The sequence below is a fragment of the Primulina huaijiensis genome, chromosome 18, assembly GCF_012295235.1.
Source record: "Primulina huaijiensis isolate GDHJ02 chromosome 18, ASM1229523v2, whole genome shotgun sequence".
NCBI lineage: Eukaryota > Viridiplantae > Streptophyta > Magnoliopsida > Lamiales > Gesneriaceae > Primulina > Primulina huaijiensis.
Window position 1 is genome coordinate 10112365 of NC_133323.1, and position 14362 is coordinate 10126726.

Here is a 14362-nt window from a genome sequence, read left to right on the forward strand (position 1 = left end):
ATGGTGATGAGTTGGTTTGCCAACTCTTACTCATTAAATGGAGACATGGATTTGCATTTTCATTGCTTTGGTTCCCCTCTTAATATATGCTCAAATTCTATATGTATGTACCCAATAGATTACATAATATACCTAAATCATTTTTGTTGTATGCTGAAATGAACAGTTGTTTTGCTATTTTATCAGCAACTAGTGTACCAGTAGAATCAAGATTTCAGGATTTCAAGAACTCGGTAGTGCATGAACTGAATAAATAGTTTCAATTTAAGTACTTCTAATATCAAAATTAACATAAGCTCGTCAAGCTAAACTTGAAAATACTACAAGGTAGTAACCAACTCAGATTATCCATCTTAAAAATGTTTTCAACCATCACGATACTTTGTTGAGCACAACATTATTTTCAGATAAAATTTTTGCAACGATATGTGCTCTTACAGTGTTCATTTTGCAATATCTTTCATAGGTCCAAACTTCATCGTTATCACGAGCATAACAATCTGCTCACAAAGATATGTAAACACCACAATTCATATCAACACCTTGTTGTCGGCAGAAAACTTGGTTCACTAACTCCTTCGTTTTGTAATCGAACATAATCCTCATATACCTAGCTAAGAAAGCAGCCTGAAAATGACAAAGAACATAATTAATATAAACAACATGATTGTGATTAAATATGTATTCAAATATTAACTTACATAAGCTCTTGCTGTTCCAAGTGACATGGCTGTGTATATCGAGTTTCTAAATTCAAACTCTCTTTTTTCAGTTTTGTATACAAGCAAGAACCGATTATATTTGCCGTGAATTAGGAACAACAATATTCTACAACAATCCATCAACTTCCTATTTAGTTGTTCTAATTTTCCCCTCGAATCATTTGTCAAATTTGATTAAAAAAAATAATGGTAGCCATCATCTTTCAACTTCCGCTTCTTGTTCAACCTCTGTAATGCACCCAATACCTCATCCTAAGCATGGAAAAATACATATTATCATATTTATACATCATATATACAAACCAATCATTCAAATTTTTTATTTTAAAAATAAAAACCTGGACTGTCGTATCCATACAAAATATTTCAGAACCATTTTTCACACTATACTCACTTCAATTTGCATATAATAATTGATGATATTGTCTTTCAACGCATTTATAAAAAATAAATCATTGAATTCAAGGCCACAAATTTTGAATCTTTCTCTTTCCCACACAGTACCACCACAAGAACAAGAATATGATTAACTCCAATAAAATAAAAATTGAAATAAATTTTTAAATTGCAAGAGGTGTATCTTAATTTTACCCCTGCAAAATAAATCATTATGATATTACGCTCCTTGTCCGAGACTTTTTCGCAACCACAAAAATATTCTCTACCTTTGTAATTTTTAATTTTTAACTCGTCTTTATCAGCATATATGTTTTCGTCTTCTACGCTTGTGTCTCCCTATGGAAAAACAAAATTTACCAAAAAATTAAATAAATGAAATCATGATAAAAAAAATAACAAAATCAAAACAATTAAAATGCACAATACCTCATCAATAATTACAGGATACTCTTTACATTCTACAATAGACTTTGTTTTGCGTCTTGGGAGGAACTTGGAGGAGTGACGAAAATATTTGGCTCTCTCTTTTTCACACGATTAGTTCTTTTCAATACACTCTTCACAATTGAAAATTTAACATTACTGATCTTGTTCTCTTGCGAACCAGTGGCATCATTAGCATAATCTCTTTCATCTACTATCTCTCTCGAAGAATTCTCGGTGTGAACCTTATTTAATTCCATATCCAACTTACTAAAACCTACATCATCGTATTTAATCAAATCTCTCACACCATCAGCATAGACTTCATTGTATCCAGCTAAATCTATGTCAAAATCTTCAAAAGAAACATTCTTGTCGTCATTTTTTCCTTCATCAAGTTTACCATCTACCCGAGCACCAATAAAATCCTTTGACATATTTTCATTAGTTTGAAAACAAATTTGTCTAAGTATTTGAATCTCTTGGAATTGTTCTTCCACAAGTTTTCAAAGTTTGCATGTTGTTTCCTCCTCCTTCATTTTAGATGACACCTGAAAATTTAGCACCTAAAAAAATCAACATCATTTAGGGAATTTATTTGTTTACCTTCACATTTCTTCGCCTCTCACCAAATAACTCTAATTCCTCATCAAATGGAATGATTTCAAACACTTTTTACAAATAAAAAAATATTTTTCACCTTTGTTATAAAAAATAATCTTAAAACAAAATACCTTCATACGAGTAATTCTTTTTAGCAAACTCTCCATGTCTTCAACTTTTATCAGGATCTTGCTTTCACCCCACTTAAAAAAACGTGGATATGGACGTCATCACCTTTGGTTTAACCATTTCTGCATAAAAGAAAAAAAATTAATATAACAAATTAAAAACAACGTAAACTTCTAAAATTATTCCAAACAACAAGTACCATCAAAATTAGTAACATAAAAAATAAGACAAACACAAACAATGCAAAACATATTAAAATAGACGACAAAAACTTGCTTGCAGTCACAAAGAAGAAGAAAAACAAGCAAATGGTTGTACATGACCGACAGAAGAGATGATTGTACAAACTACCATTTAATCATAAATAATAAGTTCATAAAATAATTAAAGTTCATTTCAAACTTTAAAAACAAATTGAACTTAAAAAAATCAACCGCTAGATTAACTTCAATGATTTTAACAATTTTTCATGCAACAACACCACAAAATATTAGCAAATGTTGCCTCCACGTAAATCATTATTTATCTAACAATTGTAGTCAATCTTAGGCATTTCAACGGAAAAATCTAACAGTAATATATATAGTAACCATTGAAGCCAAAATTAATAATAGACTGAAAAAAACAAAACACATAAACAGAAAAATGATATTATAATAAAATAGAAAAATTATACAATTCATCAGGCAACTTGCCAATAGGTCCATCCTGCTAACCCTTCTGCCACTATGCCACAACTGATCTCAGCAAAAACAACAAAAATCAATTACCTTTCCCACCCATGCTTTTCTCAAATTACCTGATCCATTATAAAAGAATTAACTGTCTCAATATCTACATAATATTGGTTAATGGAAGAAAAAGATATGATAGTTTGAACCTCTTTGAACAGAGAGACTCACATTTCAACCTATTCATCATATTAGTCAAAAATAATAATTAAAACAACCTCGCATACGCTAAATCTCACTCCAATCCATTTCTCACAACAACACTGTGATAAAACTACAGAAAAATGGGAAGCACATCAAAATCCACACATTTATTAAAATTTCAACTTTACAAAGAACATAGCAATAACCTCACCAATCAATTCATGATTATATCTTGAGCAAAAGTGACAAGTACAAGCAAAGTTATGAAATCTAGAAAATGCACAACCAAAATCAGTACATTAACATCTATCGAAAAGATCAAAAACTAAGGTATTTTTACAAATAAGATATTTTTTGAAACAAAAGTGGACAATTTTTTTTTTTTGAAAATTACAATCAAAATTTCTAAAAATGAAATCCTCTGGTTCCGGCCCTCTTCTTTCACTCACACACATACATGGAAGATTTGTGCGCTTTTTGAGCCAAAATTTTTTTTGCTTCCAGTTTCCTTCGCCGTCCGTGGGTGTCGAGGCGGTGGGTTTTGGTTGCAAGGGAAGACTAGGATTTTTACGGGTCAACAGGAAGACATGGGTTTGGCGTCGCTTGTAGTTTTGAAGGAGGTCCATGTATTGCTCGCTTGGAGTTTTGAAGGAGGTGGTGGAAGGCAAGTGTTGTTGTCGGCCGACGGGAAAGAGTCGGGAAATAAATTAGAGAAAATGAGAATAGGGTGGGGGTGAGAAAGTTAATAAAAAATGAGAGGAAAATGAAAAAAAAAATTGAGGAGATAGTTAAAAAAAAAATTTCCTTATGTCAGGGATTTCATAAAACTTTTGAAAGGTATGAAAACTGAACACAAACTTGTGTTTGTGGGTGGGAATTTTCCACCAATTTCACCAATTTAATATTAATATATGATATTTGATTTAATATTATTTTATTTTTAAAAAACAAAATTAAAAATATTTATTGTTACTAGGACATCCACATCGGTTTTAGTTATAACATCCACCACCTCATCAAAAATCTTAAGATCAACATGCTTCATATATATATTATATTAAGACATATATTCTAACACATTCATTTTAACATTAACACTAATTATTTGTGGTTTTATTGTCCACTAATTCACCTTTATTCTTATTTTACATTAAATAAATACATTTTAATTTTATTTACACTAATTTAAATAAACGAGTAAAACATAGAAAAAAAATCACATTTGCTATATTCCAACTATTACTTTGCAACGACTATTTTAATTGACAAGAGAATTATATTAATTTAAAATGAAAATTACATTAATTTTTTTTAAAAAATAAATTCTTATTTATTAAAATAATTGAGTATTTTAGTTTTTTAATTTTATTTTTAGAAAAATTCATATATATTAAAATAAAAAAATAAAACATTTTTTTCCCCAGTAATTATTTTTTAAAAAATAATTTTTTTATTATATAAACTTGAAGATTGGCAATGCACATGGGGTGGGCCACCCCTTGTACCAGTACACTCATACATATTTATTGTACGTGCTTTGTACTCGCAAGTTATTTGAGTTTGGCGCATGTAATAGAAAATTTTTTCAAAAAAATAAAAATTGAACTCATTAATATATTTGAATGTACATGTGGCATGGTTTATGGGTGTTATAATACTTCTTCACACTGGTTATAACACCAATTGCGTGTCATAGCATCATAATAATTTGACCAATACAAGTACTCTGATTACATTTTAAAAATCAATACGGTTGTATGATTACATATTTTTTTTAAATTGAAACTAGATTTAAAGATTTTTCACATAACTTCAAGAATATATAATTGTTAGGATCGAGAAAAAGTTTAGAGGGGGGAGGGGAATAAACTCTTTTAAAAATATTTGCTTTTAAACTTTTTTTTCAACCGTTTTTGGGCGGTTGAAAGTTTTTCTCAAACTGTTAGAAATATGAATCACTAGACAAGTGCGGAAACCGGTTCAATATTTCTAATGATGATTTCAGCGGTTGGCAATCTAATCAACAAGATATGGTTTGAACTGTAAGAACTTGCGGAAAGTAAAGACACGAGATTTTTATGGATGTTCGGAGATAAAACTTCTACATCACCCCTTCTTCCTCTTTAGGAAGGATTCTACTAAAAGACTTTGGCTTTACAAAACTCTTTGCAACAGCCCACTCCAAAAAAGACTTATCACACTGCTTGTTTTGGAACTCTTAGTGATCACTTTACACTTTTGGATTTTAAGAACCCTCGGTTGACCAGACAAAAATATTAATCAAATAACCAAAAGGTTATTGATACAAATAAACAATCTCGTTTAGGTAGTACAAATATGATCTTTGAAAGATAGATATCTTTCTGTTGAATGTGTGCTTGAATGAGCAATTGAGGTATGTAATCTTTGATTGCGTTCAGATTCTTGAAGTATGCAAACTTTGAATAATTTCGCTGTTGTAAGCTTGATGATTGTGTATCTCGTTTTCCCTTGTGTCTTTTTGCATACTTCAAGATCTGCTTATATAACCTGTCATTCAAACGGTCGGAAAGAGACCTGTAACCTTGGAGTGATGTGTCACTATCAGCTATAAATACATTAAATGTTCTTCAGCAAAGCATTTAATGTTCTCTTTGTTGGCACAACTTTGAATCTCGTTCCATGAAGAGTTACTTTTTAGTATCCTTTTATGGCAACTGTTTTTACCATTAGGACTTGTAGGACATAAGTAATCTTTGTCTTCTGTGATAGTGACTTAAATTCATCTCGGTATAGGGATATGTGCATAACATGGTTGACTTGTGAGGATGCATACCCATTTGAATGTTCTGAACCATTCAGAGAATGTCTTTCCTTAAATTAGCAATAAATGGCTCTTTACTGACTTCGACATATTGTTCTTCGAACAGCCGGTTTGAACTTCTTCTTCTTTAAACGGTTAAATTGATATGTGGTCTGAATTCTTTAAGTGGTAGAACTGATATACGGTCTGAATTCTTTAAGCGGTTGAACCGGTACCTGTTATACATAAAGATTTGCTTTGCAGCTGTTTCTTGAAATAGTCAATTGCTATTTTGATTTTGTTGATCACCAAATTTTTGGGTAATAATAATTTCTTAACAATATTCCTCTTTTTGGTGATGAAAAAACCCAGCTGCAAAACTATACAACAATTTACAGATAATTGCACCAGCTGAATAAAAAGTTGTATTTCACTGAGTGAATGAAATTACAAGCTATAGATTAAAAAATCAGAACGAAAAAACATCAAAACAAATACAATACATTAACCTTTCTTTTGTCCTTGGATTTTTTTTGCTTCTATTTTAGCACGCTCTGCAACGCTCTTCCTAACTGATTCTTCTACTTTCAAAACTTCCTCTTGCCGCTCTCTTTCCCCCTTTTTGACATCACCATGGATAAGGAAGTGCGTGATCTCAGTAAGTTGTGCCCCTTGGGCATTCATGCGTTGGTCAACATGGGCTTTAAGATAAGATATTTGTCCTGAAAGCTCAGCGCACATGTTGAGATGTGAAGAATTGTGCATGTCTTGCCGGATCATAACACTTGTATGCATAGCAGAGAATTCCTTGGAGAGAACAGACTTCATTGATTTAAATGTTTATTTGAGATCAAAATGCTTGCGGTTAAGAGCAAGAATCGATTGATCCATAGTTGTAAGTCTGTTCAAAATATCTTTTTGGCCATTTTCCTGTTAGAGTAGGTGCACGTCGAGCCAAGTGTTGGCCGAGTGTTCACAATGAAACTCTATGTATAAACGATCTTTATTTTAATAATATTTGAATTTATTGTTTTGGCACTTCTTTATCTGTATACCCATGCTAGTTGCATAGATAAAGCCCTTGAATATACAAATAGTAGAAAAAATATGAGATGATCAATGATGAGTATCATGAAACTCATATTTGTAATACTGTATATTCTAAACGGTTCCTAGTCGATTCAGCAGCCACTAAGGAGGATATAGGCCGCTTGAGTTCGAGACTAGTATCTGCGATGTGAGTACCATGTTTCATTGGTAGGGGACATTGTGATGTCCGAACATGCAGATAGGTGCTCCTGGTAGAGTGCACTGAATAACCCTCCATAAAGGACTTTCCAAATGGTTCTCACTTATCGAGTGGAACAGTCCTAGTTTATGGTTGTACACCATTAGTCCTTATGACCCGGGACAACATTGAGACTCTATGTGCTAGAATTACACTTTGACTTGTTTACCGACTCTCAAGGGGTCATCAGGTGGCAAGGTTGGGTGTTCTGTCGAAACATATAGGAGTCGATGCATTGTAGTCGGGGATTCACCGCTTACCTACGGGTATGGATATCCTATGTGTTTTTCATGTATATGTAGTTTGAAATCTCTGATCAGAGTATGGTGGTAATTATGAAAGGGGTTTCATAGATTACACCATCGATGCAACTACGACATGACACATAGTATCGATTCATTGACAACTCTCGATAAACCAATGGTTGTCGAATCGGTCGGGATATATGAGTTGAAGGGACCGTACTGTACGCTAACCATAATTGAATGGTTCTTGCAGGCACTATCATTTGATACCTAGGGAATCATGTAAGCGATGCTGCTAGGCGTTTAACATGATTGGTTGGGTACTATCAGACTTGAGTTCTGACGTTCTTATTATCAAGGAGTTGATAANGAGAAATGTAATTTTTAATTTATGAATGTGTTTCTAAATTAAAAGTAGGCCAAGTGAGTAATGTATTTGAAAATTGTGATTTTCATAAACATTATTATGGACTAAATTAAATTAATTCAAGCGTTGAATTAATTAAACACTAGTGGGCCTAGTAGAGTCCAAATAATTAAATTAATTAAAGTGTTGAATTAATAAAATAACATTGGGACTTGTAGAGCCCAATTGGAAATAATTATTTAACTAGTGGGCTTGAGTAAAATCAAGTAAAGTCTAATTGGGCTCAAATATGTTTGAGACAATTAAATTAAAAGTCCATGGGCCCTTTGTAAATGTTACAAGCCCACTAGGTTTTGCATGCTTGGGAGATGAAGAGGTGTGGAATACTTTTGATTAAAATATTACAAGGCATGCAAAAAGTAGTCTCAACTTTTCTCACAACCAAGACAAGGAATTAACTTACTCTCCTTCCCTCCTAGACCTAGCTTGGCCGAAATTCACACTAATTTCTCTCCAAAAAAATTCTTCTCTCATTTTGTTCTTCAAGTTGTTGAAACACAAAATACTTCTCAAAGAAAAATCCTTACATTTTCTAGTGCAAGTGTAAGGAGGTTCTAGCTTGCAAGTGGTGGGCTTGATTTTGAACAAGGAGTGTTCAAAGGGAAGCTTGAAGATTGTCTACCATACAAGAGCTAAAGTGTTTACACTTTAGTTGGAGCCATCATCAACCTCAAGAGGTTGATAGGTAAAATTTCTTAACACCCCATGTATGACAAAGGTGTTTAGTATATGTTACACACTAGTACAATGGTGTTCAAATTTTTCTCAAAATTTCGATTTTCATGTTTAGAAAACAATTTTGTGCTTCCGTTGCGATTTCGAACACCTAAAATCGATCCCTTTCAAGTGGTATCATGAGCTAAGGGTACTAGTTTTTGTGTAGCATATACATGATATTATATTGAGGTCGATTTCTAACCGCATGAGATATATTTTGCAACAAAAATCAAGGCATTTTTGTGGCATATTTCGGGCAGCAAGTTGCTGGCCATTTCGGGCAGCTTGGGCTGCCCGAACAGCCCCTATGTTTAATAATAAAAAAAAATTTGGTTGGCCAGAGTCCGGCGACGGAGCTCCGGCGACGGCGATGACGACTAGAGTTTTCAAAAGGTGTTTTGAAATATCAAAGTGTCATGGGCTTTGAGTTGTTGGGCCATTGGATGGCTAACATATTTGTGAATTTTAAATGGGCCAAAATGTTTTTGGTGGAAAATAAGTTTTTGGGCCCTTAAGTTTAAAATTACAAAAGTTGCAGACATTTTCTCATAAAATAAATAATTGAAGTTGGACTTTAATTATTTATAGTAAATTGTGATTTACAAGAAATTCGGTTATAAATAAATTAATTGGAAAGTAGACAAATGTGTTTGTATACTTTGTTAATTTAGTTTATAATCGTGGCGGTTAGTGATTGGATCAAGATATATAATATTGGATCAATTAATTATTGTGATAATTAATTGATGGTTTAAGATATGTGATATTATGCATGAAGGATGATCAAAAGCCCAAGCCCAATTTGCTAGGTGTATGCTAGGATATTTTGTGTTGAATGATTGTAATAATTATCAAATTTAAAGTGGACATGGTTTATGTCCCGTTCCCACCCCCATGAGATGTATCCCTATTTGCCATGGATATTTATTTGTAAATATTAGTATAGTGGATAATCAAGATTGGAAGATGGTGGCCATGATGATTATGAAGATCGAAGACATGTAAATATTGGAAGCTAATGTAATAGTTGCATTTGCATCCCGTGCATTTCCCTAGGATTGGACCTAGGCCCGTGTTTAGCTCACACGGGCCATTAGTGTTGGGGCGATTGATCATCCTTGTTTTGTTTACTGTTTATAATATATGCATGATATGTTATAAATAATGAGTATGTGCGTTATTATTATGATAATAACAAAGTTGCATGAATCCGGCAAACATACGATCAAACATGGCGAGCTTTTAAATAAAATTAATGATGAGACCTTTCAAAATTAAAAACCCTCATTTTGAATAAGATTCAAAATTAATATCAAGCCCGAAAAGGGGAATTATAAATTTGTTTATAATTTCCATGTCTTCCATCGACAATGGGTGCATGATGAACGCTACCCGTGCTCGGGGCTCGGCTCATATTATTGGGGGGGCCTTGGGTGCCGGAAAGCTGTGACATCCATTGACATGGTGATGTGAACTACGTGGAACTCCCATGATTTCGGCTCATATTATTGAGGGAACTCATGGCGACCGTCCATTAAGGTTCAATATCGATGGGTAAGGCTTGACACGTAAAGATGAACGACGTCATATTATTGGGTCCTAATCAAACGTGAGACAAAAGTTTACGTTAAGGGTTGCATGGCGATGCAATTGGAAACTACCTTTTAGGAATTGTGATTGGCTGATATTATTCGGGATCATAATTCGCTAATTGGGCCTTACGTACCTACTGAGGAAAGGAGTTTCCCGTTTTCACTAGAGGGTAGTGAAAATGTCAAAACAGTGGGAGCGAAAATTTATAAAGTAAAAGTCCAAACTTTATATCTTATTAAATATTTTAAAATAGTCATTAACATTTATCTGTTTTAATTTTCAGTTCAAAACTTTGACAATGTTTTCGATTCGCAACCCGCTCTCCGCTATACTCGAAAAACATGTGTTAACCGGACCTAACTATCTCACGTGGCTAAGAAATCTGAAAATCGTCCTAAACTCGGAAAAGATTGCATACACACTGACTGAGTCGTCCCCTGCTGAGGCTCCGACTGACTGCACTCCCGAGGAATTGCAGACCTACAAGGAATGGTGTGACCATGACTTGAAGGCGAAGTGTTATATGCAGGCTTCTATGAACGATGAGCTGCAGAGGCGTTTCGAGGATGCAAAGAATGGTGGTGACATTCATTTGCACCTCAAGGAGCTCTTTGGTGAGCAGACTCGGCCTCTTAGGCATGCCACAGTCAAGGAGCTCGTCACTTTACGCATGCGAGATGGGGCTTCGGTCCATGAGCATGGCCTAAAGTTGATTGGGCTCGTGGACAAGCTCATAGGCATGGATTTGATGTTGCCTTCGGAGTTGACCACGGATGTGTTGCTGCTGTCGTTGCCTAGCACTTTGATCCTTTTGTGGTGAACTTCAACATGAACAAGATGGAACCGACCCTTGAGGAGTTGGTGAACATGCTTGTGACCTTTGAGTCCACTATCAGGAAAGCGAAGCCGGTTCTTTATGTGGGTTCTTCATCTGGTACGAAGACCGATCCACATAGGAAGGGAAAGAAGAGTTCTTTCCAACGTCCCAAGAAGAACGTGCCCTTGAAGAGGCAGTCTCCGAGTCCCGTTGTGGCAGCCATACCAGTGAAGGCTGACAAGACTGTTGAAGTCTGTCATCACTGCAAGAAGCCTGGACATTGGAGGCGTAACTGCAGGGAATATCTTGCCCAGAAGGGTTCTGGAAAAGGTATGTTCTATATTGAAGTAAACATTTCGATTAACGCTACTTCTTGGGTATTAGATACCGGCTGTAGCTCACATCTCTGTAATGATTTGCAGGTGATGGGAAGACTTAGGAGGCTCAGGGAAGGTGAGACCTTCTTGAGGATGGACAATGGGGCAAGAGTTGCTGCCAAAGTTGTTGGAGATGTTTCTTTAATTTTGAACAATGATTTTAAGTTGATGTTAAGAGATGTTTTATTTGTACTAGACTTGGTGAAAAACATTATTTCCATTTCTATGTTGGACAAAGATGGATTTTCTTATTTATTTAGCAAAGGTGTTTGCAACATTTACAAGAATGAATGTTTAGTTGGTACCGGAGAACTTGAAAACGATCTCTATAACTTAAAATTGAAAGATATTCCACTAAACAATGTCCAAGCGATAACAACAACAAACAAGCGCAAACAAGATACTCTAAATATGACACAATTATGGCATGCTCGATTATGACATATTTCCCTAAGAAGGATGAACAAGCTAGTGGGAGTTGGCATGGTTGATATGTCTGATATTAATGCTCTCACGACTTGTGAATCCTATCTAAAAGGAAAGATGACCAAAATTCCCTTTAAGGGCCATGTGGAGCGAGCCAAAGGGTTATTGGATTTGATCCATATCGATGTGTGCTGTCCACTTAGCATCACCACTAAGCATGGACATCCCTACTTCATCACCTTTACCGATGACTTTTCGAGGTATGGGTATGTGTATTTGATGAAATACAAGTCTGAAGCCTTTGAAAGTTTCAAAGAATTCAGAAGTGAAGTAGAGAAGCAGTTGGGACAAAGCATCAAGACACTTCGATCGGATCGAGGTGGTGAGTACTTGAGTGCCGAGTTCCAAGAGTATCTTAGGGAGAATGGGATTCTCTCGCAGTGGACTCCGCCCGCTACACCATAATTGAATGGTGTTTCGGAGCGTCGTAACCGGACTTTGATGGACATGGTTCGGTCTATGATGGGGTTCACGCAGTTGCCGCCATCCTTTTGGGGATATGCGCTTGAGACAGCGGCACTGTTGTTGAACAATGTCCATACAAAGGCAGTTGATAAGACACCATATAAGATATGGATGGGTAAGCCACCCAAATATTCTTTTATTAGAATATGGGGGTGCCCTGCTTATGTGAAGCAGGTAGTGGGAGATAAATTGGATAGTCGATCCATTTTATGCTACTTTGTGGGATATCCAAGGAATTCAGTTGGATATTATTTATAAAATCCCCAAGAAACAAAGGTGTTTGTTTCTAGGAATGCAACCTTTTTGGATAAGGAACTTCTATTGGATAGAAAAGGCGAGATGATAGAACTCGAAGAGATTCGAGAGACACCCACAGTTGTAGAAACCACACCCGAGGAGCAAAGAGAGGAGATACAAGCTCCTAGAAGATCCGAGAGAGTCGCGAGACCACCTATGAGGTATGGTCTGCTTCTTGAAGAGGGCCATGATGAGCCTAACCTTGGATGTGATCCAAGGACCTTCAAGGAAGCGTTATCTAATGCTGATTCATCCAAATGGCTTGAAGCTATGGAAGCTAAGATGAATTCCATGCATTCGAACCAAGTGTGGAATCTTGTGGATCCACCTGAGGGAACTGTTCCCATAGGGTGTAAATGGATTTACAAGAGCAAACTTGGGGCGGATGGGAAGGTATTGACCTTCATGGCGCGATTGGTAGCAAAAGGGTATACTCAGAGACAAGGTGTTGACTATGAGGAAACCTTTTCTCCAGTTGCAATGTTCAAGTCCATAAGGATATTACTAGCCATAGCTGCATGGTATGACTTTGAGATATGGCAGATGGATGTCAAGACAACCTTTCTTAATGGGGATATTAAGAAAGAGATTTACATGTCTCAACCTGAAGGGTTACATCTATTGGAAGTGAGCATATGGTATGCAAACTTCAGAGATCTATTTATGGTCTAAAGCAGGCATCTAGGAGTTGGAACCTCAGATTCGATAGTACAATCCAAGAGTTTGGTTTTACTAAGAATCCTGAGGAACCCTGTGTGTACAAGAAGGTCAGTGGGAGTGCTGTGACATTCCTTGTGCTTTATGTTGATGACATTCTACTCATTGCGAATGATGTAGGAATGTTGCAATCAACTAAGATATGGTTAGCAAGTAAGTTCTCGATGCAGGACTTGGGTGATGCATCTTTTGTATTAGGAATACAGATCTATAGAGATAGATCAAGAAGATTGCTTGGTCTCACCCAATCCACATACATTGATAGCATCTTGAAGCGGTTCTCGATGGATGAGTCCAAGAGAGGACATCTACCAATGTGTCATGGCGTGCCCCTATCCAAGTCTATGTCTCCTGTGGGGACCCGAGCTCTAACTCAATTCGTTTGGGGATTAGTGGGATCTTTGCTAGAAAATGTGGGTCAAAATTTTGCTTTTAACATTAAATCAAATGTATAAATGAAGCATGGAACTATTCTTTATTCGATTAAACAAACATAATGTACATACAAGTCTGTTTTAGTACAATCATATACTAGTGTTCAGAAAATCCAGTACACGTCAAGTACAAACGACTAGTAATCTGCTATGCCCGAAATCACCACAATGTCTTGATCTCTCATCTTGCTCGCGACCCTGATCCTGCCCCACCTGTCGTTATGTACACATACAGACACAACAACAGCCGGATACTCCGGTGAGAACAAATCCCAGTATAAAACATGTATACATGCATGTCATGCAAGTAAATACAAAATCATAAAATACAGATAAAACTCTTCAACTCTTATTCTTTGACTCGACTCATATCTAAGTCTAGGGATCCCGGTGTGAATAAGACGTAACAAGTCTCCCACCTACTCTCCCAATCGGGGTGGCGGTACGTCTTATTCCTAGACTTCGGTCATATCTGTATCGAATGTCTACAATCGGAGATGATCTGCTCCTATGCGTCGATACACCGAACGTCTAGTTTGACAATCTGTCAATGACTCCTATCTCAA

The 14362-nt window shown here is 35.7% G+C and overlaps 1 long non-coding RNA gene across 1 annotated transcript; it reads right to left on the minus strand.

Moving 5' to 3' along the window:
• Positions 1 to 412: 412 nt before the first annotated feature.
• On the minus strand, positions 413 to 1210 carry LOC140964062 (uncharacterized). Its single transcript, XR_012172815.1, has 3 exons — positions 1061 to 1210; positions 702 to 974; positions 413 to 627 (listed from the first exon to the last, which is right to left on the minus strand). It is a non-coding gene; the product is annotated as an uncharacterized lncRNA (long non-coding RNA).
• Positions 1211 to 14362: the final 13152 nt, after the last annotated feature.